Source organism: Bufo bufo, chromosome 5 (genome assembly GCF_905171765.1).
Source record: "Bufo bufo chromosome 5, aBufBuf1.1, whole genome shotgun sequence".
NCBI lineage: Eukaryota > Metazoa > Chordata > Amphibia > Anura > Bufonidae > Bufo > Bufo bufo.
Window position 1 is genome coordinate 558877077 of NC_053393.1, and position 27420 is coordinate 558904496.

Consider the following 27420-nt stretch of genomic DNA (forward strand, 5'->3'; position numbering starts at 1 on the left):
CTGGAACCCAAAGAGCTCAGAAAAAGCCGTATTCATGCTCAGAATGTGGCAAATGTTTTACTTGGAAATCAGGCCTTCTTCAACATCAAAGACATCACACTGGGGAGAAGCTGTATTCATGTTCAGAATGTGGGAAATGTTTTAACAACAAATCACATCTTGAAAACCATCAGAGAGTTCACACAGGAGAGAAGCCGTTTTCATGTTCAGAATGTGGAAAATGTTTTACGAAAAAAACACATTTTGAAAACCATCAGCGAATTCACACAGGAGAGAAGCCGTTTTCATGTTCAGAATGTGGTAAATGTTTTACTAGAAAAACACATCTTGAAAACCATCAAAGAATTCACACAGGAGAGAAGCCGTTTTCATGTTCAGAATGTGGTAAATGTTTTACTAGAAAACCTCATCTTGAAAACCATCAGAGAATTCACACAGGAATGAAGCCGTTTTCATGTTCAGAATGTAGGAAATCTTTTACTGATAAACCAAGTCTTGAGAGCCATCATAGAATTCACACAGGAGAGAAGCTGTTTTTGTGTTCAGAATGTGAGAAATCCTTTACTAAAAAGTCTGTTTTTCTTCTACATCAAAGAAGTCACACAGGAGAGAAGCCGTATTCATGTTCAGAATGTGGAAAATGTTTTACTCGGAAAGCACATCTTCAGAGCCACCAGAGACTTCACACAGGGGACAAGATGTATTCATGTTCAGAATGTAGGAAATATTTTACTGAGAAATCAAGTCTTGAGAGACATCAAAGAATTCACACAGGAGAGAAGCCGTTTTCGTGTTCAGAATGTGGAAAATGTTTTGCTAGAAAAACACATCTTGAAAACCATCAGAGAATTCACACAGGAGAGAAGCCGTTTTCATGTTCAGAATGTGGAAAATGTTTTACTAGAAAAACACATCTTGAAAACCATCAGCGAATTCACACAGGAGAGAAGCCGTATTCATGTTCAGAATGTGGCAAAACTTTTTCTCGGAAAATACATCTTCAGAGCCACCAGAGAATTCACAGAGGAGACAAGCCGTATTCATGTTCAGAATGTCAAAAATCTTTTACTGAGAAATCAAGTCTTGAGTAACATCAGAGAATTCACACAGGAGCGAAGCCGTTTTCATGTTCAGAAAGTAATGCCAACAACAAGTAGACAGACTACCAAGCTTAAATGTGTGCTACACCATATCAATAACAACCAGACAATCTAACACACATAAATGATGAATAAATATATCTTTATTATTACAAAATAATTCATTAACCTCCTCAGGACCGCCGTACGCAGGATTGCGTCCTGGCGGCGGCCCTGCTATTCTGGGTGGACGCATATACGCGTCCTCTCGCGAGAGGCGAGATTTCCTGTGAACGCGCGTTCACAGGATCGGAAGGTAAGCGAGTGGATCTCCAGCCTGCCAGCGGCGATCGTTCGCTGGCAGGCTGGAGATGCGATTTTTTTTTTAACCCCTAACAGGTATATTAGACGCTGTTTTGATAACAGCGTCTAATATACCTGCTACCTGGTCCTCTGGTGGTCCCTTTTGCTTGGATCGACCACCAGAGGACACAGGCAGCTCAGTAATAAGTAGCACCAAACACCACTACACTACATCCCCCCCCCCCCTGTCACTTATTAACCCCTGATCACCCCATATAGACTCCCTGATCACCCCCCTATAAGGCTCCATTCAGACGTCTGTATGTTTTTTACGGATACATGGATCGGATCCGCAAAACACTTACAGACGTCTGAATGGAGCCTTACAGGGGGGTGATCACCCCATATAGACTCCCTGATCACCCCCATGTCATTGATCACCCCCCTGTAAGGCTCCATTCAGACGTCCGTATGTTTTTTACAGATCCACGGATACATGGATCGGATCCGCAAAACACATACGGACGTCTGAATGGAGCCTTACAGGGGGGTGATCAATGACAGGGGGGTGATCACCCCATATAGACTCCCTGATCACCCCCCTGTAAGGCTCCATTCAGACGTCCGTATGTTTTTTACAGATCCATGGATCGGATCCGCAAAACACATACGGACGTCTGAATGGAGTCTTACAGGGGGGTGATCACCCCATATAGACTCCCTGATCACCCCCCTGTCATTGATCACCCCACTGTAAGGCTCCATTCAGACGTCCGTATGTGTTTTGCGGATCCGATCCGTGGATCCGCAAAACACATACGGACGTCTGAATGGAGTCTTACAGGGGGGTGATCACCCCATATACACTCCCTGATCACCCCCTGTCATTGATCACCCCCCTGTAAGGCTCCATTCAGACATTTTTTTGGCCCAAGTTAGCGGAAATTGTTGTTTTTTTTTTTTTCTTACAAAGTCTCATATTCCACTAACTTGTGTCAAAAAATAAAATCTCACATGAACTCACCATACCCCTCACGGAATCCAAATGCGTAAATTTTTTTAGACATTTATATTCCAGACTTCTTCTCACGCTTTAGGGCCCCTAAAATGCCAGGGCAGTATAAATACCCCACATGTGACCCCATTTCGGAAAGAAGACACCCCAAGGTATTCCGTGAGGGGCATATTGAGTCCATGAAAGATTAAAATTTTTGTCCCAAGTTAGCGGAAAGGGAGACTTTGTGAGAAAAAACAAAAAAAAAAATCAATTTCCGCTAACTTGTGCCAAAAAAAAAAAATTTCTATGAACTCGCCATGCCCCTCATTGAATACCTTGGGGTGTCTTCTTTCCAAAATGGGGTCACATGTGGGGTATTTATACTGCCCTGGCATTTTAGGGGCCCTAAAGTGTGAGAAGAAGTCTGGGATCCAAATGTCTAAAAATGCCCTCCTAAAAGGAATTTGGGCCCCTTTGCGCATCTAGGCTGCAAAAAAGTGTCACACATCTGGTATCGCCGTACTCAGGAGAAGTTGGGGAATGTGTTTTGGGATGTCATTTTACATATACCCATGCTAGGTGAGATAAATATCTTGGTCAAATGCCAACTTTGTATATAAAAATGGAAAAAGTTGTCTTTTGCCGAGATATTTCTCTCACCCAGCATGGGTATATGTAAAATGACACCCCAAACCACATTGCCCAACTTCTCCTGAGTATGGCGATACCAGATGTGTGACACTTTTTTGCAGCCTAGTTGGGCAAAGGGGCCCACATTCCAAAGAGCACCTTTCGGATTTCACTGGTCATTTTTTACACATTTTGATTTCAAACTACTTCCCACACATTAGGGCCCCTAAATTGCCAGGGCAGTATAACTACCCCACAAGTGACCCCATTTTGGAAAGAAGACACCCCAAGGTATTCCGTAAGGGGCATGGCAAGTTCCTAGAATTTTTTATTTTTTGTCACAAGTTAGCGGAAATTGATGATTTTTTTTTTTTTTTTTTTTACAAAGTCTCATATTCCACTAACTTGTGACAAAAAATAAAAACTTCCATGAACTCACTATCCCCATCACGAAATACCTTGGGGTGTCTTCTTTCCAAAATGGGGTCACTTGTGGGGTAGTTATACTGCCCTGGCATTCTAGGGGCCCTAATGTGTGGTAAGTAGTTTGAAATCAAAATGTGTAAAAAATGACCTGTGAAATCCTAAAGGTGCTCTTTGGAATGTGGGCCCTTTTGCCCACCTAGGCTGCAAAAAAGTGTCACACATGTGGTATCGCCGTACTCAGGAGAAGTTGGGCAATGTGTTTTGGGGTGTCATTTTACATATACCCATGCTGGGTGAGAGAAATATCTCGGTCAAATGCCAACTTTGTATAAAAAAAATGGGAAAAGTTGTCTTTTGCCGAGATATTTATCTCACCTAGCATGGGTATATGTAAAATGACACCCCAAAACACATTTCCGAACTTCTCCTGAGTACGGCGATACCAGATATGTGACACTTTTTTGCAGCCTAGGTGGGCAAAGGGGCCCACATTCCAAAGAGCACCTTTAGGATTTCACAGGTCATTTTTTACACATTTTGATTTCAAACTACTTACCACACATTAGGGCCCCTAGAATGCCAGGGCAGTATAACTACCCCACAAGTGACCCCATTTTGGAAAGAAGACACCCCAAGGTATTTCGTGATGGGCATAGTGAGTTCATGGAAGTTTTTATTTTTTTGTCACAAGTTAGTGGAATATGAGACTTTGTAAGGAAAAAATAAATTTAAAAAAATCATCATTTTCCGCTAACTTGTGACAAAAAATAAAAACTTCTATGAACTCACTATGCCCATCAGCGAATACCTTGGGGTGTCTACTTTCCGAAATGGGGTCATTTGTGGGGTTTTTCTACTGTCTGGCCATTGTAGAACCTCAGGAAACATGACAGGGCCTCAGAAAGTCAGAGCTGCTTCAAAAAGCGGAAATTCACATTTTTGTACCATAGTTTGTAAACGCTATAACTTTTACCCAAACCATTTTTTTTTTACCCAAACATATTTTTTTTTTATCAAAGACAAAATTTAAGCATTTAAGCAAAAATTTATATATGGATGTCGTTTTTTTTGAAAAATTTTACAACTGAAAGTGAAAAATGTAATTTTTTTGCAAACATTTCGTTAAATTTCGATTAATAACAAAAAAAAGTAAAAATGTCAGCAGCAATGAAATACCACCAAATGAAAGCTTTATTAGTGAGAAGAAAAGGAGGTAAAATTCATTTGGGTGGTAAGTTGCATGACCGAGCAATAAACGGTGAAAGTAGTGAAGGTCAGAAGTGTAAAAAGTGGCCTGGTCATTAAGGGTGTTTAACCCCTTAAGGACCGGGCTCATTTTCACCTTAAGGACCAGGCCATTTTTTGGAAATCTGACCAGTGTCACTTTAAGTGCTCATAACTTTAAAACGCTTTGACTTACCCAGGCCGTTCTGAGATTGTTTTTTCGTCACATATTGTACTTCATGTCACTGCTAAAATTGGGTCAAAAAATTTAATTTTTTTGCATAAAAAAATACAATTTTTACCAAAAATTTTGAAAAATTAGCAAATTTCAAACTTTCAGTTTCTCTACTTCTGTAATACATAGTAATACCCCCAAAAATTATGATGATTTTACATTCCCCATATGTCTACTTCATGTTTGAATTGTTTTGGGAATGATATTTTATTTTTTGGGGATGTTACAAGGCTTAGAAGTTTAGAAGCAAATTTTGAAATTTTCAGAAATCTTCAAAATCCCACTTTTTATGGACCAGTTCAGGTTTGAAGTCACTTTGTGAGGCTTAGATAATAGAAACCTCCCAAAAATGACCCCATTCTAGAAACTACACCCCTCAAGGTATTCAAAACTGTTTTTTCAAACTTTATTAACCCTTTAGGTCTTCCACAAGAGTTAATGGCAGATGGAGAAACAATTTTGAAATTTCTATTTTTTGGAAAATTTTCCAATATAATCAATTTTTTCCAGGAGTAAAACAAGGGTTAACTGCCAAACAACACTCAAAATGGGTTGCCCTGATTCTGTAGTTTGCAAAAACACCCCATATGTGGTCGTAAACTACTGTTTGGCCGAACGGTAGCACATAGAAGGAGGGGAACACCATATGGGTTTTGGAAGGCAGATTTGGCAGGACTGGTTTTGTTTATACCATGTCCCATTTGAAGCCCCCTGTTGCACCCCTAGAATAGAAATTTCAAAAAAGTGACTCCATCTAAGAAAGTACACCCCTCAAGGTATTCAAAACTGGGTTTACAAACTTTGTTAACCCTTTAGGTGTTCCACAAGAGTTAATGGCAGATGGAGAAACAATTTTGAAATTTTCTATTTTTTGGAAAAGTTTCCAATATAATACATTTTTTCCAAGAGTAAAACAAGGGTTAACTGCCAAACAACACTCAAAATGGGTTGCCCTGAATCTGTAGTTTGCAAAAACACCCCATATGTGGTCGTAAACTACTGTTTGGCCGAACGGTAGCACATAGAAGGAGGGGAACGCCATATGGGTTTTGGAAGGCAGATTTGGCAGGACTGGTTTTGTTTATACCATGTCCCATTTGAAGCCCCCTGTTGCACCCCTAGAATAGAAATTTCAAAAAAGTGACTCCATCTAAGAAAGTACACCCCTCAAGGTATTCAAAACTGGGTTTACAAACTTTGTTAACCCTTTAGGTGTTCCACAAGAGTTAATGGCAGATGGAGAAACAATTTTGAAATTTCTATTTTTTGGAAAAGTTTCCAATATAATCAATTTTTTCCAGGAGTAAAACAAGGGTTAACTGCCAAACAACACTCAAAATGGGTTGCCCTGAATCTGTAGTTTGCAAAAACACCCCATATGTGGTCGTAAACTACTGTTTGGCCGAACGGTAGCACATAGAAGGAGGGGAACGCCATATGGGTTTTGGAAGGCAGATTTGGCAGGACTGGTTTTGTTTATACCATGTCCCATTTGAAGCCCCCTGTTGCACCCCTAGAATAGAAATTTCAAAAAAGTGACTCCATCTAAGAAAGTACACCCCTCAAGGTATTCAAAACCGGGTTTACAAACTTTGTTAACCCTTTAGGTGTTCCACAAGAGTTAATGGCAGATGGAGAAACAATTTTGAAATTTCTATTTTTTGGAAAAGTTTCCAATATAATCAATTTTTTCCAGGAGTAAAACAAGGGTTAACTGCCAAACAACACTCAAAATGGGTTGCCCTGATTCTGTAGTTTGCAAAAACACCCCATATGTGGTCGTAAACTACTGTTTGGCCGAACGGTAGCACATAGAAGGAGGGGAACGCCATATGGGTTTTGGAAGGCAGATTTGGCAGGACTGGTTTTGTTTATACCATGTCCCATTTGAAGCCCCCTGTTGCACCCCTAGAATAGAAATTTCAAAAAAGTGACTCCATCTAAGAAAGTACACCCCTCAAGGTATTCAAAACTGGGTTTACAAACTTTGTTAACCCTTTAGGTGTTCCACAAGAGTTAATGGCAGATGGAGAAACAATTTTGAAATTTCTATTTTTTGGAAAAGTTTCCAATATAATACATTTTTTCCAGGAGTAAAACAAGGGTTAACTGCCAAACAACACTCAAAATGGGTTGCCCTGATTCTGTAGTTTGCAAAAACACCCCATATGTGGTCGTAAACTACTGTTTGGCTAAACGGCAGGACATAGAAGAAGGGGAATGTCATATGGTTTTTGGAAGGCAGATTTTGCTGGACTGGTTTATTGACACCATGTACCCTTTCAAGCCCCCTGATGCACCCCTAGAGTAGAAACTCCATAAAAGTGACCCCATCTAGGAAACTATGGGATAAGGTGGTTGTTGTTTTGGGACTATTTTAGGGGTAAATTAGATTTTTGGTTGCTCTATATTACTCTTTTTGAGGCAATGTAACAAAAAAATTAAATTCTAAAATTGTTTCTACATTCGCTATTTAGTTTTGTGGAACACCTAAAGGGTTAACGTAGTTTGTAAAGTAACTTTTGAATACCTTGAGGGGTGTAGTTTCTTAGATGGGGTCACTTTTTTGGAGTTTCTAGTCTAGGCTACATCAGGGGGGCTTCTAATGGGACATGGTGTCAAAAAAAAAACTGTCCATCAAAATCTGCCTTCCAGAAACCATATGGAGTTCCCTTCGTTCTATGCCCTGCCGTGCGGCTATATAGCCATTTACGACCACATATGGGGTGTTTCTGCAAACTACAGAATCAGGGCCATAAATATTGAGTTTTGTTTGGCTGTTAACCCTAGCTTTATTACCGGCAAAAAGGATTCAAATGGAAATTTTGCCCAAAAATGGGTGTTTTGGCACCGTTTTTATTTTATATTTTTAACACCGTTCATCCGAGGCGTTTGGGCAAAAGTTATTTTTATAGCGACGACTTTTACGCACGCGACGATGCCCAATATGTATGGCTCTCAGACTTTGGAGACACTAAGCAGGCATCCTAAAAACTGCGGCCCTCCAGATGTTGTAAAACTACAATTCCCACCATGCCCTGCTGATGGCTGTAGGTTGTCTGGGCATGCTGGGAGTTATAGTTTTACAACATCTGGAGGGCCGCAGTTTGAGGATGCCTGCACTAAAACTAATATTTTTTTGGGAAAAAAAAAATGTTTCCGTGTCTCCAAAGTCTGAGAGCCATAGTTTTTTATGTTCTCTAGTGGACTGTTGGGGATTATAAAAATTTAGTACTCCATGGAAGTGTGATACTCCCTGAAGCAATCGATAATGCAGAGGCCCGGATGATCGGGGCACGTGTCACACTGAGTGGTGGTGTCCTTCCGTATCCCCCTCTTGTGACACACTCTGCACTTTTTTTGGGTTCGTCCCTTCTTTCCAGTATGGGGGACCACACCTGGAAAGTGTTGGCCAGGGACGATCCGGGCGCCTCCAATTCCCGAGGTACTCCGGCCTGCTCTTTCCCGGTCCGAAAAGATCAGGGCCTTGAGGACTGCCTCATAGAATTGGAGGAATGTCCCTGTGCTGCCAGCGCTTCGGGATAGTACAAAAGAGTTGTACATGGCAACCTGTACCAAGTAGACCGCAACTTTTTTGTACCATGCCCGGGTTTTGCGCATGGCGTTATATGGCTTGAGGACTTGATCAGAGAGATCAACTCCTCCCATATACCGATTGTAGTCGACGATACAATCGGGCTTGAGGACCGTTGCCGCGGTACCTCGCACAGGGACTGGGGTGGTGCTGTTACTGTGGATTGTGGACAGCATAAGGACATCCCTCTTGTCCTTATACCTGACCAGCAACAGGTTTCCACTGGTAAGGGCACAGGTCTCACCCCTGGGGATAGGTACCTGGAGGGGGTAGGCAGGGAGGCCGCGTTGATTTTTCCGCACGGTCCCACAAGCGAACGTGGATCTGGCGGCAAGGGACCTGAACAAGGGGATACTGGTATAAAAGTTGTCCACGTACAAGTGGTAACCGTTATCCAGCAGTGGGTACATAAGGTCCCACACGAGTTTCCCGGTAACACCCAGAGTGGGGGGACATTCTGGGGGTTGAATACGGGAATCTCGCCCCTCGTACACACGAAATTTGTAAGTGTACCCTGAGGTACTCTCACAAATTTTGTATAGCTTCACGCCATACCTCGCCCGCTTTGTGGGAATGTATTGGCGGAAACTGAGTCTCCCCTTGAACGCAACGAGAGACTCATCAACCGCGACCTCCCTTCCAGGTACGTAGGCCTCCATGAATTTGGCCCCAAAGTGATCGATGACCGGCCGTATCTTATACAGCCGGTCATAGGCAGGATCACCTCGGGGTGGACATGCTGCATTATCGGAATAATGCAGACATTTCCGGACGGCCTCAAACCGGGAGCGTGTCATGACCATACTGTACAGTGGGGTCTGGTATAGGACGTCCCCACTCCAGTATTGCCTGACACTGGGTTTTTGGACTAGACCCATATGCAGCACGAGGCCCCAAAATGTCCTCATCTCGGCTGCACTGACCGGCGTCCAGCCACCGGGTCTAGCCAAAAATGAGCCTGGGTTTTGAGCGACGAACTGTTGGGCGTACAGATTCGTCTGCTCCACCATCAGATTCACCAGTGGGTTACTGAAAAAAAAACTAAAATAGTCAATTTCAGTAAACCCCACTGTGGGAATCTGGATTCCAGGATTGCCAGCAAAATCCGGAATCTCAGGCTCAAAGTCCACTGGGGGACACCAACTAAGTTCATCGGCAGGGGGCTCCGGTGGACTTATTTGGTGGGCCGGGAAACCAGTACGAACCCCAGGGCGGCTCGTACTAGGGTGGGCCACAGGATCCCTAGCATGTGGGGCCCCTGGCTCCGCCTGGCGGCGTCTCCGCCGCCTCGGTGGCTCATCATCATCCGATGATGATGAGGAGGATGCGGATGACAAAAGGAACGTGGGGTCATCCTCATCCTCACTGGGGCTCTCAGAGTCGGAGGCAATCTGGGCGTATGCCTCCTCGGCCGAGAACATCCGGCGGGCCATGGGTGTGTGTGCGTGTAAGTGTGCGTGTGTGGAAACCTTTATTATATGTGCGTGTGTGTGGGGGCAACGGGTGTTCACGTACTAAAAAAGGCAAAAAAAGAAAGGGCAAGTGTTAGGAAAAAAAAGTTCAAATTTGCTGATCAGCGGTACAACGCTGATCAGCGGTCGGTGCGGTGGTGGGGTGGGCGATGCGCTAACAGTGGACGGACGCTAAAAAGTGCCGGCCAGTCAGCGCACGCAGAAAAAAAAAAAAAAAGTGGTGGTGAGGGGAAGGGGGGCTGGTGGGGGAAGGGGGGCTGGTGGGGGGTGGGGGGTGCGGGGCTGGTGGGGGGGTCTGGGGTCTGATGGATCAAAAAAAGTTTTGAAATAAAAGAACTTTTTTTTTTCTTCTAACTTTTCCCTTCTTTCCCTGCCTAACGGTGCCTCTCCCTCACTGACCCTAACCTACCTGGGTGGCGATGGGTGCAGGAGGGTGATGGATGGCGATTAGGGGGACGCAGGAGCTGGTGCCGAACGGTGCTGCACGGTCAGGGTGCTGGACAGGAAGAGGAGGGGAGAGAGGAGCGCAGGAAGTTTGAATCTCGCGCCTCTCTCCCCTGCTCCAATCAGCACCCTGGACAGCGGCGTTCAGCACCAGGGCCAGCAACGCCTCTCCAAATCCTCGGACTGCGATAGGTGGTGTATAATTACGCCACCGATCGCAGTCTTTTTCCGGTTCATCGGGTCGCAGGACACCCGAATGGACCGGAAACGCAGAAAACCGCAGGTCTGAATTGACCTGCGGTTTTCTGCGATCGTCGATACGGGGGGGTCAAATGACCCCCCCCTGCATTGTTACGGGATGCCGGCTGAATGATTTCAGCCGGCATCCCGTTCCGATTAACCCCCGCGGCGCCGGAATGCCGATTTTAAGTCAGGACGTACCGGTACGTCCTGTGTCCTTAAGGACTCGGGAAATAGGGCGTACCGGTACGTCCTATGTCCTTAAGGGGTTAAGCACTGGGGGCTGAGGTGGTTAAAGTATCAAATGTAAATATAAAAACAGCAATGTTGGAGGTACTGATAAACACAGGTGTGTCACAGCGATACTCCCAGTACATAATATGACCTAACCAAGAGACAATAGGCACTGGTAAATATCATTGAACATATTACACATTATGATCCAGGCCTTTTTTGTCCCATAAATGGCTACCACACCATGTCACTAAATTCATCAATTGTCTTGCAGATTAATTGCACTGTTATAAGCATATACCCAAGGAACAAGCGTCCTCAAAATGCGCACCACAGTACAAGTGAAAATACCAAAGCAATACTCTTGCCAATGATGTTTTTGCGAAAAATCTATGAGATACATTGTCCCACAGGTAATTCCCACACCATGTCACTGATTATATATAGTGTGATACAAATTGGTTGTACTGCTGTAAGCATATACAAAAGGAACCAACGTCCTCAACTTACATACACAGTGCAAATCTAATCCACAGGACCAATCCTTAACAATAACGCATGTGCAAAAATAGCCAATATTGTCATACAGACCGGGAGAATCACAGGGCACACCAACCCCAACGCACGTTTCGTCTAAGCTTCTTCCTGGGGGCGTGTCTACACATCCCATCCATCTCTCCTTTTATCCTGCCTACAATTGGGCTAAACAGATCCATCATTGTCCATTACACATTTCACCTGAAGGTGGGTTGAGCGATCTGGCTGTACAGTATGCCTGACTCCTGATCTCGCGATAGCTAGCCCTAATGACGTAACCCATATATGGTCACATGATTGGACCGAAGCGGCGACCGAGTGTGCGCTGTCCGAGTTACATCGCACGAGAGCTGGCGGGTCACCTGACTAACCTATTCATCGTATTCAGTATATTGGGCAGACTAGATGGGCCAAATGGTTCTTATCTGCCGACACATTCTATGTTTCTAACCACGTGAGTGGACCAGCTCGCGCGCTTCACAAGATCGGACAGCACCAACCCGGACGTAACCTGAATGTATCGGTACGTAGAAGGTTACGTCAAATGAGCCTGCACATCATATAAGCCAGATGCTTAATATGATACCATCGCTACAAAGGGATCACATTTTAGTTAATATGATCACCAATGTTCAGAATGTGCAAAATGCTTTACTAAGAAAGTCAATTCTTCTACATCAAAGAAGTCACACAGGAGAGAAGCCATATTTATGTTCAGAATGTGGAAAATGTTTTACTGAAAAAACACATCTTGCAAACCATCAGATAATTCAGAACGGAGAGAAGCCGTTTTCGTGTTCAGAATGTGGCAAATGTTTTACTCGGAAATCATCTCTTGTTCAACATCAGAGAATTTACATCGGGAACAACCAATTCTGAATCCTTCCTGTAAAATATGCCATGAATTTCCATATTTTTTCTTGCTATCATTTATAGCGAGAAGACTCAGCTTTGTTGTAAAAATATTGCATATACAGTACAGACCAAAAGTTTGGACACACCTTCTCATTCAAAGAGTTTTCATTATTTTCATTACTATGAAAATTGTAGATTCACACTGAAGGCATCAAAACTATGAATTAACACATGTGGAATTATATACATAACAAACAAGTGTGAAACAACTGAAAATAGGTCATATTCTAGGTTCTTCAAAGTAGCCACCTTTTGCTTTGATTACTGCTTTGCACACTCTTGGCATTCTCTTGATGAGCTTCAAGAGGTAGTCCCCTGAAATGGTTTTCACTTCACAGGTGTGCCCTGTCAGGTTTAATAAGTGGGATTTCTTGCCTTATAAATGGGGTTGGGACCATCAGTGGCGTTGAGGAGAAGTCAGGTGGATACACAGCTGATAGTCCTACTGAATAGACTGTTAGAATTGGTATTATGGCAAGAAAAGTAAAGAAAAACGAGTGGCCATCATTACTTTAAGAAATGAAGGTTAGTCAGTCAGCCGAAAAATTGGGAAAACTTTGAAAGTAAGGGCTATTTGACCATGAAGGAGAGTGATGGGGTGCTGCGCCAGATGACCTGGCCTCCAGTCACCGGACCTGAACCCAATTGAGATGGTTTGGGGTGAGCTGGACCGCAGAGTGAAGGCAAAAGGGCCAACAAGTGCTAAGCATCTCTGGGAACTCCTTCAAGACTGTTGGAAGACCATTTCAGGGGACTACCTCTTGAAGCTCATCAAGAGAATGCCAAGAGTGTGCAAAGCAGTAATCAAAGCAAAAGGTGGCTATTTTGAAGAACCTAGAATATGACATATTTTCAGTTGTTTCACACTTGTTTGTTATGTATATAATTCCACATGTGTTAATTCATAGTTTTGATGCCTTCATAGTCATGAAAATAAAGAAAACTCTTTGAATGAGAAGGTGTGTCCAAACTTTTGGTCTGTACTGTATATTGAAGCAGGAATTAAAAGGAAATATCAGTATATTCAGAAATGTAGTTACAGTTGTTACAATTGTAGATCTTAAAGGGGTTGTGCAAGAATGAGGGGGTTTGGCAAACTCCCCCACTTTACTGGATCTGTAAAGGGAAGATTACTTACCTGCTTCCTGGCGCTGGCTCTCCGCTCCTTCTCTTGTGCCCCTTTTATAGTAATAACACCCACTGTGCCCCTTTCATAGTAATAATGCCCACTGTGCCCCCTTTGGAGCAATAATCCCCATTGTACCCCTTTATAATAATCCTCATTGTGCCCCATTTGTAGTAATAATGCCCACTCTTCCCCCTTCACAGTAATAATGCCCTTTGACTCTGTGCCCCCTTCACATTAGTAATGCCCTCTGTGCCCTCTCTATAGTAATAAAATCCTATGTGCTGCCTCCATAGTAATAAAGACCTCTGCCCCCCCCCCCACTCAATAGTAATAAAGTCTTCTGTGCCCCCCTCCATAGTAATAATGCCCTCTGTGCCCCCCTCCATAGTAATAATGCCCTCTGTGCCCCCTCCATAGTAGTAATGCCCTCTGTGCCCTCTTCATAGTAGTGATGCCCTCTGTGCCTTCTCCATAGTAGTAATGCCCTCTGTGCCCACTCTGTATTAAAAAAAAAAAGTAATCACAGTAACTACTCACCTTGTCCCGTTCCTTAAGCTCACATACCTCTCTTCCCTTCAGGATCAGATCGCTTTGCAGCACAGTGTGGACGGAGATTATGCAGTTTTTCAGGCTGCAGGCCCAACCCACACAGGCCGGCAGCGTGATCTGTGCCTGCAGGCTGAATGGTGGAGCGGGGAAAAGTCTTCCTGCTTCACCATTTTGTGCGCCGGCGGCCTGAAAGAGGGGAGGAGCGCGGGGAGCTGAGCTGTGAGTGACAGGACCCAGCTCCCTGCGCTCCAGCAATGAGCGCTTCTGTCTGTATTGATGGAAGTGCTCATTGCTTCTGGCACCCCCCAGAGAGTCGGCACCCGGGGCGGACCTCCCCCTTAGTACACCACTGAGTTTTATTGTTAATGAGGCTCTGTCAGCATGATCAACCGTATTAAACCAAGCAGAGTGGACGGCTTTTTGACAGAACACCAAACTTCGTCTTCGGTTCTTGCAATCAGTCAGCTGTAAAAAGGTGCAGACATTCTTCTGCTCAGTATGAAGAGAAGAAAGAAACAAAAATGGTGTCAGGACTCGTTAAACTGTGGATCGTTTCAAAGAAGGCAAAGGGTGGCTCTGGCTTCTCCACTTGAGATAAATATCTGTGCTCATCAAAAATAGTCCACTGCTCCTTCACCTTTCCCCTTTTTCCGGAAAATGTACCTTATGCAACTCCTGCTGCTCAGAAGCAGTGTGTGCCCGGTTTGGGCAGTCATGTGGGCCCCAAGCAGCAGGTCAGAAAGATGACTCAGCGGCAGGACTTGCAGTGGTAGAGCAGATCACACAGCAGCAGGTAGTGGATGTTTTCTGCTGACACAGCTACAATGGCCGCCACCAAGGCTCCTACACCTGACCGCCCTCCGAACAGTGCAGCAACCACGGCTTCATTCAGCTCCCAGGTAAAACAGCTAGTAGCCACACAGAAGAGCGGTGCAGATTGCAGAGAGAAGCGAAGAGGCGGCGTTCCCAGAGTGGAGGAAAGGTGCCATCTCCTCTATAGTCCCCAATCCACCAGCTAAGTCCTTCTACTCATTCACCTGGTACCAGAGGAAAGGGTTAGCTGAATTAGGAGAGCACTGGACCTATAGGCATCTCAGCGCTGTACCGCCACTTCCGGCTCCTGGGTCCAGAAAGTAATTTAGACTAAGGTTTTGGGTGGGCGGTAGGCCGTACATTGGCAGATGGTTCATACAACCCAGTTTAAATATGAATTGGGTCCTCTAGGCCCGGGGAAGTTTTCTGGCATGCGAAAGAGTCCCGAAATAGAGCTCTGGCCAATAGATGACGAAGGAATGACTCTAACGTCTGGCAGCCAGTTAGCTGTGGGCCTTGTGGTTGGAATAACCAGTGCAGGTGCAATGGTGCCTCCGTTCTTAAAAAGAAAGACAGAGTTCAGTGGATGGGTAATGTAAGAGGAAGCACCCGTACCATGTCAGTCACCAGTGAGAATGTGGGTGGCTGTAGTGGAGGTAGCAACTTGAAGGGAGGAATAGGAATAAGGTTGCGGCACTCACCGAAATGTATCAAAGGTGTCTTTTATTGTGGCTTCCTCAGCAGGTAGCAGAAAGGATCCGGGGCGGACACATAGTTGCAAGCAGCGACGGCCGTTTCGCGCGCTACGACGCGCTTCCTCAGGCCACTGATTACGTCATTGCGCATACATGCGCTTTATACGAAGTGGATAGGGGGACGGCCGACGCCGTCAGCAAGTATCTCACTCCCACAGAACCATTCCCCATTCATCCTCATACTGCACGATCTCTTTAAAGAGGCGTAGGCCTCTGGGAACACGCCCACTTTCCTTGTAGGACTTCAATGACTCAATAGTCCAGAATAGTCTGACTTCTTTATCAGCCAGTTGAAATATTTTTGCTTCCAAACTTTTAGTACTGGAAGTCTGCACATAATCCTGTTGATTGCAGGTAACAAAAAATGTGTCCGCCCCTTGGCGACCCTGAATTAGACTGCATGTGGTTTCAGATGCGGTTTCTGTGTCAGAAGTGGTGGCTTCAGTGTTCGATATAGCGTGCTCTGCCATCATGATACAGGTAATGTTGAATGCAGGAAGACGTAGATTGTAATCAGGCGGCACTGCATACACTGATCACGCCGTATTTGAACCGGGCCACATGCAGTGGGAAACACTTCTCAATGTGGTGCTCAGCAAGAAAGTAACTTATAGTAGACAAATGGCAACTTGAAGGGAGGAATAGGAATAAGGTTGCGGCACTCACCGAAATGTATCAAAGGTGTCTTTTATTGTGGCTTCCTCAGCAGGTAGCAAAAAGGATCCGGGGCGGACACATAGTTGCAAGCAGCGACGGCCGTTTCGCGCGCTACAACGCGCTTCCTCAGGCCACTGATTACGTCATTGCGCATACATGCGCTTTATACGAAGTGGATAGGGGGACGGCCGACGCCGTCAGCAAGTATCTCACTCCCACAGATGTGACGTGATAAAAATACATGCAAATCAACAGGTAAGGTTACAATCCAATGGTTAATTGAGCCAGAACAAGACAGATATAGAAAACGTACAAAGGAAGGACGAATATTAAAGCGTACATATAAGGCAAGTCGCAAAATTACATCTCTATATCGAGGTCGAGATGCTACGGCAGTAAGTTAAGATTCCTTAATATGAACCATGGTCCACGGTATGTATATAAAGCCTCATCAAATAGGCGAAATGTTTTTAGGGAAAGACAAAGGGAAAGGATCCGCTTCTACATGGGAAAGACAAGTCGCATAAAATCCCTCCAAACATGAGCGCATGAAGTTTCACAAAAATACAGACATGTCATTTCTATCATTCATTCCTACCGCATGCATGGCCTCCGTGCGCATGATCCACCTTGCCTCCCTCTGCAGGAGCAGGCGATGCCGGTCACCACCCCGAGGGATGGGGCGGACATGCTCTATGCCCGCAAAGGAGAGGCAACGCGGATACGCGTCGTGGGCCGTGCGGACATGTTCAATGAGGCGTGGACTGCCTCTGCCTGATCGAATAGAACCAATGTGTTCGCGAATGCGCTCGAACAGGGGGCGAATTGTCTTTCCGATGTAGAAGCGTCTACAAGGACAGAAAACCACATATACTACATAGGACGTACGGCAATTAAAGGGTTTCTATCACTTCGTTTCACCTATTGAGCTTTCAGACACTAGCGATCCGCTAGTGTCTGCTTTATCTAACCATCCTAATATAAGAGCTTATTGTCCTGCCGTTTAGCTAAAAAAATAACTTATATAGATATGCAAATGAGCCTCTAGGTGCTATGGGGGCGTGATTAGCACCTAGAGGCTCCGTCTACCTTAACAAACTGCCGCCGCCCAGCGCGTCCCTCCAGCCCGCCCATCTCCTCCGGAATGCGATGCTCCTCGTATTCGGCGCATGCGCAGTGAATGTCTGATCGCTTCCCTGCTCAGACATCTCCACTGCGCCTGCGCCGATGACGTCATAGTGCTCCGAGGAACAGGCGCAGTGGAGATGTCTGAGCAGGGAAGCATCAGACATTCACTGCGCATGCGCAGAACAGAGACGCGACGGAGAGGATCGCTTCAGCTGGAGATGGGCGGGCTGGAGGGACGCGCTGGGCGGCGGCAGTTTGTTAAGGTAGACGGAGCCTCTAGGTGCTAATCACGCCCCCATAGCACTTAGAGGCTCATTTGCATATCTATATAAGTTATTTTTTTAGCTAAACGGCAGGACAATAAGCTCTTATATTAGGATGGTTAGATAAAGCAGACACTAGCGGATCGCTAGTGTCTGAAAGCTAAATAGGTGAAACAAAGTGATAGAAACCCTTTAATAAAGTCCCGTACTGTGTGCGATACACCACCTATTTGTAGATACCTAGAGCAGACATTAAGTACGCAGAAGGAACAATGGCCGCATCTAAAATTGCCCGTCGGTTTTTTCAACCAAATTTCATCTCTAGGTGAAGAAAAGACGCTCCTGACTAACTTGTCTTTAATTGTGGGGCATCTTTTAAATGTGACCAATGGTCTGTTTTCAGTGAAGCTGTTAAGAGTGGGGTCTCCCTTGAGAAGGTCCCAGTTTCGATTGATGGTCTGCCGGACCATTTCAGCGACCGGACTATATTGAAAAGTGAAAGCAAAACGTGAGGGTTTAGTACTGTTGCTCCGTTCAGTGAGAAAGGAATTACGGTCAAATGAAGACGCTTTTAATAAGGCTGCGGAGACTTCTCGCAGTGGATAGCCCCTACTAATGAGTCTAGCTCTAAGTTCTCCAGCTTGGCGAAGAAAACCTTCGTCCGTGTCATTGATCCTTCGCAGACGGACGAACTGCCCGTATGGAACTGCGCGTTTAACTGAAGATGGGTGGAAGCTGGTCTGGTGGAGGAGCGAGTTTGTCGCTGTCGGCTTACGATGGCCACAAGTGTGCATCACTCCATCTTTTACCGTAACATGTACATCTAGAAAATCCAGAACTTCACCACCAAAATTGATGGTGAACTTCATGTTCATGCGATTGCATGCGTTGAGGTGATCAACAAATGCACGACACGACTCCTCGCTCCCCGACCAGACCAGAAAAATATCGTCCACATATCTTAAGAATAGGCTGATGTGGCTCACATAGGGGTTATCCACCGTGAAAATATAGGTCTCCTCAAATACCGCCAGGTACAGGTTGGCAAATGTGCACGAGACAGGCGTGCCCATAGCCGTGCCTAGTACCTGGCGGTACCACTGTCCATCAAATTGGAAGACATTGTTTGACAAAACAAGGTCTAATGCCTTGTGGACGAAGTCAATGAAAACCGCACTCTTATTGCTTCTGCTGAGGACTGTATCAACAGCCCTCAACCCAAGGTCATGGGGTATTCTAGTATATAGGCTCTTGACATCCAAGGACACGAGACTGAATTCCTCCCGCCACTCCAGACCTCGGAGTGCCCGGAGGAAGTCTCCCGTATCCTTGAGGTATGTCGGAGTGCTCCTTAGTAACGGTCTAAGGAGCCAATCAATATAGCCAGATAGAGGTTCCAGCGCTGAACCGATGCCTGCCACGATGGGACGTCCCGGAGGTCGGGTGAGGGATTTATGGATTTTTGGTACGAAATACCAAGTGGGGATTTTTGGGAAGCCTGGCACGAGTTAATCCCTAAAATTTTTAGGTAAAAACCCGTTATATATGTGCTGATCAATAAACCGGCAGAGTTTGGAAGATATTTCAGGTATCGGGTTCCCCCTTAACTTCATGTAAACTGTACTGTCTCCCAACTGTCTATTGGCCTCCTCCATATAATACTCCCTAGACATCAGGACCACGTTCCCTCCCTTGACGGCCGGCTTAATCACCATATTTTTCTGCTTCCCTAACCACAATAAAGCATGAGATTCTTCCGCCGTGAGGTTGGAAGGTGCTGCTGGATACACCAGCGCACGTATTTCTTTCAAAACTTGCTTGTGGAACAGGTCAATTGGTGAGCCGGCCGGCATGGGAGGGAGGAAGGTGGACCCGATGCCCCCTGTGTATCTGCTGAAATGTTCTACTCCATCTGTGGATTCATCAGGTTCAGTGCTGGAAAGGAAATGGATGCAGGAAATTTCTTCATCACTGAATTTATCAGACAAATGGAAATCAGTGAGTGACATTGTGGCAGGAACCTCCCCCTGTAAGGGGTCGAGGACCTGAGAGGCAGTTTCAGAGAATAATCTCTTGAGGTATAACTTGCGGATAGACAAAAACAAATCTATCTCAAAGTCAACCAGGTTGAACTGTCCGGGTAGGCTGTATCCCAGCCCCCGATTGAGGAGTGGGATACAGCCCTGGGGCAGTTCAGAGCCTGTGAGATTGAGAACCACATTTTCAGGGGGTGCTTGGATATAGAGTTCGTCAGGAACTACTGTCGCCAGGAGACCTGACGTCTTCTTCTTGTCGATTTTCTGGTTCCTCTTGCTTGCTGTTCCACGTCTACCACGCCCCCTTCTCGTGCCTTTTCTAAAGGGGTTGTTGTATCTTCAGCTGGATTAGCTCCATTTCCCTCGGAGGCACTTGATTCCGAATCGGTAGCCCAGAAATTATGGCGTCCTCTCCGTGGGGCTCGTTTGGGGCGGTTTCGCTTTTTACCCCAGTCAAAGACACGATCAGCCTCATAATCATTTTTATCTCTGATAAATTTGTCCCTCTTTCGATCTTTGATGTCCGCCTGTGTGGCAAGTAATTTTTTATTAAGCCTTTTCTCAAATCCATGGAATTGCGACTCCATGAGTCGTTTTTGTAACTCCCCCCCTTTGCCTTAGTTAATTCCTCTGTGACACTGGTGTACTCTTGCTGGTCCCGTGTCAATACCAATTCCATGATCTCTAAAGAGAATCTCTGGTGTGCCGCTTTCCATTCCCCTATAAATAGGGGATCATCCTCATACTGCACGATCTCTTTAAAGAGGCGTAGGCCTCTGGGAACACGCCCACTTTCCTTGTAGGACTTCAATGACTCAATAGTCCAGAATAGTCTGACTTCTTTATCAGCCAAACTTTTAGTACTGGAAGTCTGCACATAATCCTGTTGATTGCAGGTAACAAAAAATGTGTCCGCCCCTTGGCGACCCTGAATTAGACTGCATGTGGTTTCAGATGCGGTTTCTGTGTCAGAAGTGGTGGCTTCAGTGTTCGATATAGCGTGCTCTGCCATCATGATACAGGTAATGTTGAATGCAGGAAGACGTAGATTGTAATCAGGCGGCACTGCATACACTGATCACGCCGTATTTGAACCGGGCCACATGCAGTGGGAAACACTTCTCAATGTGGTGCTCAGCAAGAAAGTAACTTATAGTAGACAAATGGCAACTTGAAGGGAGGAATAGGAATAAGGTTGCGGCACTCACCGAAATGTATCAAAGGTGTCTTTTATTGTGGCTTCCTCAGCAGGTAGCAGAAAGGATCCGGGGCGGACACATAGTTGCAAGCAGCGACGGCCGTTTCGCGCGCTACGACGCGCTTCCTCAGGCCACTGATTACGTCATTGCGCATACATGCGCTTTATACGAAGTGGATAGGGGGACGGCCGACGCCGTCAGCAAGTATCTCACTCCCACAGATGTGACGTGATAAAAATACATGCAAATCAACAGGTAAGGTTACAATCCAATGGTTAATTGAGCCAGAACAAGACAGATATAGAAAACGTACAAAGGAAGGACGAATATTAAAGCGTACATATAAGGCAAGTCGCAAAATTACATCTCTATATCGAGGTCGAGATGCTACGGCAGTAAGTTAAGATTCCTTAATATGCTGTCAGCAGCAGCCGTCCGGCCTGTAGTAACAGGTCACAGCTCTCCCTCACCTCTGGTAGGTGGCCGCATGTTACAGCATAGAAAAAGGATGACTGTGGATGGGACTGCTTACTCATCATCTCAGTCACAGCAGGACAATGCTTGTCCATCATGTTCCATACTGTACTGCTGCTGCCGCTACTACTACCCCTACACAGCTGCACATCTCCAGTCTTGTCCATAATTTTCCAAACTATTGTTGCTGCTTCCACTCTACACAACCAGACATCTACTGACTTGTCCAGTAAAGAGATATCAGTCGGACATGGTTCCTCAGTAGGCCTCCATTAGGGCTTCAGAGTGTGTGCACAGGCTGCTGCGTCAGCAAAGGCATTACCCCCTGCCTCGTGAGTTTGTATTTTGATGATCAGTACCCCAATAGACTCTACAGTTTTATTGGGTTTATCTGCTATTGTGGTACTTGTGGTTCGCTGCGGGCATCCTCCACTGTATGCATTTTTGCTGGGGATCGTCATTAGCAACGGGCCACAAGTGCGGGATTTGCTCCCCTGTATATACAGTCAGGTCCATAAATATTGGGACATTGACACAATTGTAATGAAACAAACAAGATGTGTTTTAACTGCAGGCTGTCAGCTTTAATTTGAGAGCATTTACATCCAAATCAGGTGAACGGTGCAGGAATTACAACAGTTTGCATATCTGCCTCCCACTTGTTAAGGGTCCAAAAGTAATGGGACAATTGGCTTCTCAGCTGCTCCTTGGCCAGGTGTGTGTTATTCCCTCATTATCCCAATTACAATGAGCAGATAAAAGGTCCAGAGGTCATTTCCAGTCTGCTATTTGCATTTGGAATCTGTTGCTGTCAACTCTCAAGATGAGATCCAAAGAGCTGTCACTATCAGTGAAGCAAGCCATCATTAGGATGAAAAAACAAAACAAACCCATCAGAGAGATAGCAAAAACATTAGGCTTGGCCAAAACAACTGTTTGGAACATTCTTAAAAAGAAGGAACGCACCGGTGAGCTCAGCAACGCCAAAAGACCTAGAAGACCACGGAAAACAACTTTGGTGGATGACCGAAGAATTCTTTCCCTGGTGAAGAAAACACCCTTCACAACAGTTGGCCAGATCAAGAACACTTTCCAGGAGGTAGGTGTATGTGTGTCAAAGTCAACAATCAAGAGAAGACTTCACCAGAGTGAATACAGAGGGTTCACCACAAGATGTAAACCATTGGTGAGCCTCAAAAACAGGAAGGCCAGATTAGAGTTTGCCAAACGACATCTAAAAAAGCCTTCACAGTTCTGGGACAACATCCTATGGACAGATGAGACCAAGATCAACTTGTACCAGAGTGATGGGAAGAGAAGAGTATGGAGAAGGAAAGGAACTTCTCATGATCCTAAGCATACCACCTCATCAGTGAAGCATGGTGTGTGGTAGTCTCATGGCGTGGGCATGTATGGCTGCCAATGGAACTGGTTCTCTTGTATTTATTGATGATGTGACTGCTGACAAAAGCAGCAGGATGAATTCTGAAGTGTTTCGGGCAATATTATCTGCTCCTATTCAGCCAATTGCTTCAGAACTCATTGGACGGCGCTTCACAGTGCAGATGGACAATGACCCAAAGCATACTGCAAAAGCAACCAAAGAGGTTTTTTTAAGGGAAAGAAGTGGAATGTTATGCAATGGCCGAGTCAATCACCTGACCTGAATCCGATTGAGCATGCATTTCACTTGCTGAAGACAAAATTGAAGTGAAAATGCCCCAAGAACAAGCAGGAACTGAAGACAGTTGCAGTAGAGGCCTGGCCGAGCATCACCAGGGATGAGACCAGCGTCTGGGGATGTCTATGCGCTCCAGACTTCAGGCTGTAATTGACTGCAAAGGATTTGCAACCAAGCATTAAAAAGTGAAAGTTTGATTTATGATTATTATTCTGTCCCATTACTTTTGGTCCCTTAACCCCTTAAGGACACATGACGTACCGGTACATCATGAGTTTAAAACGCGATTGCGGCGCGGCGGGGGTTAATCGGAACAGGATGCCCGCTGAAATCATTCAGCGGGCATCCTGTCACAATGCCGGTTTGAGGATGCCTGCTTAGTGTCTCCAAAGTCTGAGAGCCATACATATTGGGCATCGCCGCGTCCGTAAAAATCTTCTCTATAAAAATAACATTTAACCCAACCCCCCCGGATGAAAAAAGCAATTTTTTGTCACCTAACATCACAAAAAGTGTAATAGCGAGCGATCAAAATGTCATATGCCCCCCCATTTAGTGCCAATAAAACCGCCATCTCATCCCGCAAAAAATGAGCCCCTACATTAGATAGTCGCCGAACAAGAAAAAAAAAATGTAGCTCCCAGGCTATGGAGATACTAAAATAATTTTTTTTGCTTCCTAAAATGATAATCTAGTGTAAAATCTAAATGCATGTTAAAAAGTAGACATATTAGGTATCGCCGCGTCCGTAAGAATCTGCCCTATAAAAATAACATTTGACCAAACCCCTCGGATGAACAGCGTTAAAAATATAAAATAAAAACTGTGCCAAAACACCCATTTTTTGGCAAAATTTCCATTTGAATCCTTTTTTTCCCGGTAATAAAGCAAGGGTTAACAGCCAAACAAAACTAAATATTTATTGCCCTGATTCTGTAGTTTGCAGAAATTTATTGCCCTGATTCTGTAGTTTGCAGCCATATGGTTTCTGGAAGGCAGATTTTGATGGACTGGTTTATTTACACCATGTCCCATAAGAAGCCCCCCCCTGATGTAGCCTAGATCTAGAAACTCCAAAAAAGTGACCCCATCTAAGAAACTACACCCCTCAAGGTATTCAAAAGTTACTTTACAAACTTTGTTAACCCTTTAGGTGTTCCACAAAACTAAATAGCGAATGTAGAAACAATTTTAGATTTTAAATTTTTTGTTACCTTGCCTCAAAAAAGTGTAATATAGAGCAACCAAAAATCATATTTACCCTAAAATAGTCCCAAAACAACAACCACCTTATCCCGTAGTTTCCTAGATGGGGTCACTTTTATGGAGTTTCTACTCTAGGGGTGCATCAGGGGGCTTGAAAGGGTACATGGTGTAAATAAACCAGTCCTGCAAAATCTGCCTTCCGGTCACTTCCGGTTCCGGCGCTGGTATGTGAGGACGCGGCGGCTGCAGCTCCTCACCGTTAGTCATAACAGCCCCGCTCCACAGACCTCCCCTGCTAGCTGCGACACCGGATGATCGCCCGCGGCCACCGCTGATCATATGGAGAGGTACCTGCTCAGGAGTGGGCACAAAGCAAATCCCTCCAGCTGCGTAGCTTCAGAAATCACAAGGGAGCCCTCCAAAATGGCGCCGACTCCTACACAGACGCCACAGAGCGGAGACCAGAGGGCGGTGAGCAATGATGTAGTGAGTACACAGGCTGATATGTTTGCCTCAGAGGGGGGAACAGCTGACATAAAGCAACTAGCTATAGAAGTAGCAAAACAGCTCACCCCGGAAAACAGGTCCAGAAGGAGTAACTTACGGCTGGTAGGGATACCTGAATCGGTGCCGCCACAAGATCTGCGCCGCCTATTTGAGTCGGATTTGCCCCAAGCCCTTGGTCTTCCTGGGAGACGAAGAATAGAAAGAGTGCACCGTGTGGGACCCCAGAGGTAACCACCCTCCTCGCCTTCTGTGAATCCTCGGCCACGTCAGGTCATTTGCAAGTATCTTGATTACCCGGACAAAGAGGACATTTTAAAAGCATACAGGCTGAGAAAGGAGCCGTTAATTATTCGTGGTCACAAAGCGTTAGTTTTTGCGGTCTATTCAGCAGAAACCACGAAGAAACGCAGAGCCTTTAGTGCTATATGCTCTGAACTTTACAAAAAAAGAATTAAATTTCAACTGATTTACCCTGCCATCCTTCGGATAAAACATGAGGATGGCACATTTAGCCAATTTTCGGACCCGAAGACTGCCGAGAATTATTTACACCGTTACGGCAGAGCAGAGATATCGCCAAGAGAGACACGGCAGAAGACCCCAGAAGACTCGGATGACAGCCGGAATTGGAATCGAGTGCCATCTGCTTCTTTTTCCAGGGTTCGCGGTTTGCCTAAAGAACAAAGGTCCATGACCAGACAGCATCATGAAACCCCGTGACTGATGCATCCGCTTCTCTGCATATTTGACAGCGCATAGAGGAGGACTTTGGTCTATTACCTATAGTTCACTAACGGTGAGAAAATGCTGTATACTAGATTGCCGTTTATACCAGAAGAAAGGATAGTCTATTTACCTGGGGTGGTGGCCCAGTGTTACTGATTTATATTGATGTTACCGTTATTTTTATTTCTCTTTAAGTTAATGTCGTTTTTCAAGTGTATGGGGTTCATTGCTGTGTATCAAGAGGGTAAGCGACAAGAGATATTTATACAATGGAGGGGGTGTTCGGCTGGGAGGCAACCCCTCTGTAGGACCTGGATACATTCCTTCTCTAGTGGAAGTGAATGCTTTAGCTGGGGATATGTGGTCTTCTGTAGCGGCGTTACATGAGAATTATATAATGGAATGTAAAGGGGCTACGTTCCCCCAACAAACGCATGAAAATCCTAAGACAACTGAAACGGCTTAAAGCGGATGTGGCGCTGCTACAGGAGACCCACCTCACCAGGGATGACTTTACACGAATGGAAAAGCTGTGGGTTGGAACAGTGTCTGGCTCTAAGGCAGTGGGGAGAAAAGTAGGGGTGATGACGTTGATTGGGCGACATGTGCCTCATGTTCTTCATGCGAATGTCCCAGATACTGAAGGCAGAATGTTACATACCCATATATCTGGCCCTTTTGGGGACTACAGTATTTACAATATCTATGCACCAAATCAGGATCAAAAGGGTTTTTTAGATAAGGTAGGAAGCGTGATAATGAGTGACTCTCATTCCTTCAAAATCGTAGGAGGAGACTTCAATTTAACGATGCATGTTCTCGAAGATAGGAGAAACGATGGTAATACAAAAGAAGTGTGGACCTTGCCTACTTTTGCAGCCTCCACTGGCCTTAAGGATAGCTGGAGGCTTAGGCACCCCCAGGGTAGGGAGTATACGCATTATTCCCACGCCCATAATAGCTGGTCGCGAATAGATTACATGTTTCTGTCCCCTAGTGTGTTAGGGAAGATATCCAAGATAGCTATTGGAGACCTGGTAATTTTGGATCATGCCCCGATACTGCTAGACCTACTAGACTTCTTCCCCAGAGGGCAGGATTATATTTGGAGGTTCCCAAGCTTCCTTTTGCCTGATGATAACTTCCAGCAGCTTATACAGGGCTGGTGGATGGAATACTTTTGGGACAACCGGGAGCATGTACATTCACCAGCTCTGTTTTGGGAGACGGGGAAGGCAGTTTTGAGGGGGCGCCTAATAGCGCATGTATCCTCGATTAAGAAAATAGCGAGGAAACGCTATCAGGTTGCTAGTGAGGCATTACGTGGCGCATATAGAGACTTTCAGTTGGAGAAAAAACCCTCCCGTAAAGAGCAGTGGGTATCGGCTCAGAGGGAATTTGAGGAGTGGGCGGACAAACTGGAACAATGCAAATGAACCAAACTTGACATAGAGTTACACAAATTTGGAAATAAATCTGGTAAACTTCTGGCGTCCCTGGCGAAAGGGAAGAGACGACTTACACATATACATAGTATTCGAACTAGTGATGATTCTAGGGTGCATAATCCCCAACACATCACCAATGTACTGGGGGAATATTTTGCTCACTTTTATGAAAGCAGGGAAGGGGATGAGGAGCTGGGAAGAAATTTCCTAGAGGGCTTGTCTCTACCAAAATTATCGGAGGAACAACTGAGTGCACTTAATGCGCCAATTTCTGAGGTGGAGATTCAAACCACTATCAAATCTTTCCCCACAGGAAAGGCTCCAGGTCCAGACGGTTGCACATCCGATTTTTATAAAATTTTAAGTCAACAAGTAACGCCGACATTGACAACACTATATTCCTCTATTATGGAGGGACAAGGGATCCCAGATCAAATGAACGCGGCGTTGATTTCCCAAATTAATCAAGACATGAAAATACTTTCTAAGATTCTGGCAAATAGAATGGCGGGGATCCT

The 27420-nt window shown here is 45.2% G+C and overlaps 2 protein-coding genes and 1 long non-coding RNA gene across 10 annotated transcripts in view; 1 reads left to right on the top strand and 2 right to left on the bottom strand.

Moving 5' to 3' along the window:
* Positions 1-27420, bottom strand: part of LOC121000837 (gastrula zinc finger protein XlCGF26.1-like) — an 800859-nt gene that overhangs the window by 443459 nt on the left and 329980 nt on the right. The window lies entirely within an intron of this gene.
* LOC121000846 (gastrula zinc finger protein XlCGF17.1-like) overlaps positions 1-27420 on the top strand; it is a 137752-nt gene that overhangs the window by 47792 nt on the left and 62540 nt on the right. The gene's annotated exons all lie outside the window — the stretch shown is intronic.
* LOC121000882 lies at positions 7-12364 on the bottom strand. The gene is made up of 3 exons (XR_005778923.1): positions 12194-12364; positions 1604-1605; positions 7-99 (listed from the first exon to the last, which is right to left on the bottom strand). It is a non-coding gene; the product is annotated as an uncharacterized LOC121000882 (long non-coding RNA).